The sequence below is a fragment of the Ciconia boyciana genome, chromosome 3 (assembly GCF_034638445.1).
Source record: "Ciconia boyciana chromosome 3, ASM3463844v1, whole genome shotgun sequence".
Taxonomy (NCBI): domain Eukaryota; kingdom Metazoa; phylum Chordata; class Aves; order Ciconiiformes; family Ciconiidae; genus Ciconia; species Ciconia boyciana.
The window spans coordinates 15082098-15087290 of NC_132936.1; the positions used below are offsets into that span (position 1 = coordinate 15082098).

General features: G+C 38.0%; 1 long non-coding RNA gene across 1 annotated transcript; it reads right to left on the reverse strand.

Moving 5' to 3' along the window:
* Nucleotides 1-240: 240 nt before the first annotated feature.
* On the reverse strand, nt 241-4101 carry LOC140650326 (uncharacterized). The gene is made up of 3 exons (XR_012041922.1): nt 4067-4101; nt 1571-1730; nt 241-615 (listed from the first exon to the last, which is right to left on the reverse strand). It is a non-coding gene; the product is annotated as an uncharacterized lncRNA (long non-coding RNA).
* Between the last annotated feature and the right edge of the window lie 1092 nt (nt 4102-5193).

Here is a 5193-nt window from a genome sequence, read left to right on the forward strand (position 1 = left end):
TGAAGAAAATATTGTGTAACAGGAAAATATAATCAGACACATTAATCTTTTCATTAGGTTCTGAACTAGTTACTTACAGGAAGAGAAATATTTCTCTTTGATTAAGCAACCAGCAGCAGGATAATGTTCTCTAGTCACAGATGATGACACAGGATAAACCTTTTGACAATTTGTGGGAAAATCATCACATTGTAAATGGAAAGGATGAAAGAAGAGTTTGTGGTCTTCTATGCTCTGACACTTTGTACAGGAAAAGAAGGAGTTAAAGAAATATTATTTTCTTCATGTAATGTAGCTGCATTCATATTAGGAGATTGTAGGTTTTGTACCTCTAGGACTAGAGTGTGAATTCTATCTTTGAGCCTTGGTTGAATCAATATGAGGTATGGGTTTAGTCATTACAAGTGTCCCCGAAATATTGTTTCTGGCAATTGCAAAGGTCAGTAGACTTCCAACACTTTCCTTTATCCTGCACTCATTCCTGTGTCTGCAGCACAATTCCTTACTTCACAGTTCTTTAAAGTTAACAAAAATGTCTCTGTTCACTTAGCATCTTCCTGACAATAGCACAGCAGGAGAAGAGAAAATTTTCCTCATGAGTTTTTCGTGCACTCACTGCAATGGAAACAAAGAGGAATTAATTTCAAATAAAATTTAGCCATCCCTCTATGCATTGCTCTTAAATTCTGTCAGCAGTCTATCAAGGCAGCCAAATTACACTAAGTTAATGCAAAAATTGTTCCTGGCCATGACTGATGACTGCCAAAAGCTACACAGCCCACTTCCTACTACTGAGAGGCAGTGGGAGGAAATCTTCTGGCATCTCATGCAAAATTGGAATGCAACAAAAGACTTACCTGTCTTTTTGTAGAGTAAAGCCTGTTGTATAGCACGGTATTTCTGTTTGAGCTGTGACAGTACATGGACTGGAAAAAGGAACATGTCCGATTCCTGGTTTTTCTCTTTTCTCTAGTTTCCAAACCCTTTTCCCTTAAATCCTGATGTCTATGTTTGGGTTTTATTGTCTTCCCTTCTCTTTTCTCTTCTCTTCTCTTCTCTTCTCTTCTCTTCTCTTCTCTTCTCTTCTCTTCTCTTCTCTTCTCTTCTCTTCTCTTCTCTTCTCTTCTCTTCTCTTCTCTTCTCTTCTCTTCTCTTCTCTCTCTCTCTCTCTCCTCTCCTCTCCTCTCCTCTCCTCTCCTCTCCTCTCCTCTCCTCTCCTCTCCTCTCCTCTCCTCTCCTCTCCTCTTCTCTCCTCTCCTCTCCTCTCCTCTCCTCTTCTCTTCTCTTCTCTTCTCTTCTCTTCTCTTCTCTTCTCTTCTCTTCTCTTCTCTTCTCAGGTTCTGTTTTGAAGCAAGTCTTCAACACTACCATACAGACTGACATTGTTCATATTATTTAACTATACTAGTTTGGGAGTATGTCGAAGTTTGTATCCCTAGAACAACTGGCATACATTTTGGGAGGTAGCATGTGCTATCCCCAAACCATTCTCTTCAACAGTTTGGATGAAGCTATTCTTTTTTTGGGATAGAAGATCTTAGCTGTATGAATGCATACTGTATTGTACTACCTGGCTAGAGGTCTTGACTGGGATAGATGCAGCCCCATTGCTTGCTTCATTCTACTCCAGTTCCTGGCATTCCAGTGTTGAATTTTCTATCAATCATAGCTATCCAAGAAGACTGGAGCAGGACTTTTCAGTTTCTTAAGCGCAGTTAGATTTTTATGCCCTGGAAATGAAGGAAAAAAAAAATCCTTCTGATGGCATTATTCAGAATTTCCAACAGTAGCATAATAATTCTTCCTGCTCCATTTCCGTAAGATAAGCGAAGTGCCCAAACTAATCAAGCTAAAGGGACTTCATTAAGTATTTTCCCCCAGTTTTATCCTCCTTCTCAAACACTTCTGGTCTGATGTGCCAGGCCCTGCTGAAACAAAATGACCAGATTGATGAGGTAAAGGAGAAATCAACAGGAACAATGCTAGTCATTCCTCCAGTCCCCAGTCCTGTTTGCAGGGTTGTCTGAACAACCATCTTCACTACTAGTTTGGGGTTTTTTTCCCCTTGTATCATACCAGGGACTTCTTTATTTCATGCAGGTATCAGGGCCATACCCAGTCTCTACTAAGTTTGATGGATCTACTTCAGTCTCAAGACTATGAAGAGTTTGCCACTGGCAACTAGTGCTGCCAGCAGATCAAGGGAGGTGATCTTTCCCCTTTGCTCAGCACTAGTAAAGCCACTTGGAGTACTGTGTCCAGTTCTGGGCTCCTCAGTACAAGAGAGATATGGATATGCTGGAAAGAGTCTAAAAAAGGGCCACAAGGATGATTAAGGGACTGGAGCACATCACATATGAAAAAGGTGGAGAGAGAGCTGGGAGTGTTTAGCCTGGAGAAGAGAAGGCTTGAGGGGCATCTTATTAATTTATAGAAATACTTGAAGGGGGGGTACAAAGAACAGGGAGCCAGGGTCTTTTCGGTGGTGTCCAGTGACAGGACCGGAGGCAATGGGCACAAACCGAAACACAGGAGGTTCCATCTGAACATCAGGAAACACTTTTTTACTGTGAGGGTGACTGAGGACTGGAATAAGTTTCCCAGGGAGGTTGTGGAGTCTTATCAATGTATCTTGTTGCAGTAAGAAATTAAGCATAACCATATTGATATAAAACAACTTTAAGTCAAAATCAAAGAGAGGGTTCAGCTGACCAAGTGAGGTATAGGTTCCAAGCTATTCACCCCTCATCCTTTTTTACTGAGTAAGCAAAGACACTCTGAATGTGCAGATCATTTCATCCCAATATAGATGTCTGGATAGGTCAGATAAATCCTCTTTAAATGTCTATTTCTCTCTAGTGTCTCCGAAACAAATTTGAGGTGAGCAACTCAGTGGAAACACCTGCATTGCAGATTTCTAAAGGCAGGTGAGATGTCTCCCACTCAGAATTTCTATTCACATTTTGTATTGGTTTCTCACAATTACTATATAAAAATTACCTGTGATAATCAAAAAGCCCAAATATGTAAAATTTGAAAAATACATATACGGTTTCCAGTAGTATGATATAGAGCCATCTCAAGGCTCTTCAGTGTAGAAAAAGATGACCTATAGTATCTCAAGGGTGAGATGAATGTTTAGAGAAATGGACTTTGTTTTGATCTTTGGTGCTACTGACAGAAGTGACTGCCACTGCTTCTGGTGTGAGAATAGTTCCCATAAAATTAATTACTATCTTGCTCACCCCAAACCTTAGAGGCATCAGTACAAAGGACAGCTAAGCTCTTTATATTCAATTACTCAAGAGAAAGTGGAGACCAACTGCATGAATGTCCCTTATCCTCTCCACTTCTGGCAGTTTACTGTTCTGGGCAACAACCCAGTTTGTCTCCTCCAAGACACAGCTCTACAATAATCTACAAGCGTGTTGAATTAGCAAAACCAGTGAGTGAGTGCTTGCAATCTCAGAAATCAAGACTGTGCTTTGACCAGTAACCTTCAACATGCCTATGAAGCAGTTGGATACCTGCTCTGGGACTCTTTGCACTTACCATGTTATGAGAATGATCTGGAAGTAAAATAAGGTAATTTCATACTGCCTGGAACTTTATTGCATTTTATACACATACTACATACTTTTAATCATCCAAATCTATATATTCATATTGTATGTGTTATATATTTGAAGTTACAGATATGAAGTTATATATTCATGTCTTATGCATATATATTATATATATGGTTATTTATGTATTGTGTAGATATAGGCATCATATATATTGTATATAGATAGATAGATGCATTTTTAAAATTGACTTATTTATTTTCTGGACTTTTATGTTTGCATTTTTGTCCTTGTGTTTAGCAGCTGTATATAATAATGACAGAATAGTACAAATTGGTTTTTTGTATCATGCATTCATTTTTTCCAGCATTTGTATTATCAAGCCTGTATTTAATTTGAATCTCAATAAAAGATTATTGCATTATCAAGCCTGTATTTAATTTGAATTTCAATAAAAGATTATTGCAGAAGAAAAGATTTCCACATAAGTTTTAAAATACCTGATATTTTTCTGTCTTCCTCTTCTCAAGTTTTATTTGCCTGATTTTATAGTCCAGCCTCAACAGCTAAAAAAACAAGACAGCAATAGGAGAATTAAGACAAACATCAATGACTCAGTTTTAGCATTTGATAATAATCCCTTTTAGAACAACAAAAGATGATCTGTTTGGAACCATAAATTGTCTAAATTAGTAGTGATGTCTCTACATGACACTACATTAGAAGCAAAAACTACTGGACAATACAAGTCTATTAAACAGCGTGTAACAGAAACAAAACAAAACCTACCATGTCATGTCTTTTAGGTTAACAAAAGTTGAAGACAGAAAAAACCCCTCTATTATTTCTTCCTTCCTGCCAAAGTGAGATTGTTCCCCACAGTATAATTTTCTAGTGGTTTGCCCAGTCTCATTTTAAATTATTCTAACAATGGTGCTTCCACTACTTCCCTTAGGAAGTGTAACCACAGATGACAATTTGACATTCACATTACACTCTAGTCCCTAGATGACACAGTTCAATGTAATGTGACATAAGATTTATTGTGATGGACTCCAACATTTGACAGGCTCCAGTACAATGTAGTGTGCTGTGAATGGATGATTTAAACAATGTTTAACAAAACTGCTATAGCTGTAAAGTAAAGGTGGTTGAAAACCTTTGGAAAATAAAATAAAATAAAATAAAATAAGTCTCTGAGCATTAATTTTACATACAGTACATTGATGGGTATTGGTAAACACTCCTGTTACTATGTACATTTTGTCTTCTCGGCTCTAGAGAGGATGAACAGAAGAGGCAAAAGTTAAAGCTTAAACTTTCAGTGTGAAGAGAGTAAGGGATGGATTGTGAAACAAGGTTAATCTCAGAGAGAGGAAAATAAGAATCTAACAGCATTTTCAAAAGATGTCTACATGTCTAGCTGCATATTCAGGGGCTCACTGACTTTAAAAATCCAGGTCTTAGATTTTAATGGCAGGTATTTGTACAGATTTTAACTGCTGGCTGTACAAATCTTTGTGTCACCACTAGGAAGAGGATGCAGAGGTGGAGGAAGAAAAGTCACTTACCTTCTGACAGCAGTGGTATTAGCACTGGGTATTAGCACTGATTAGTGGTTTTAGAA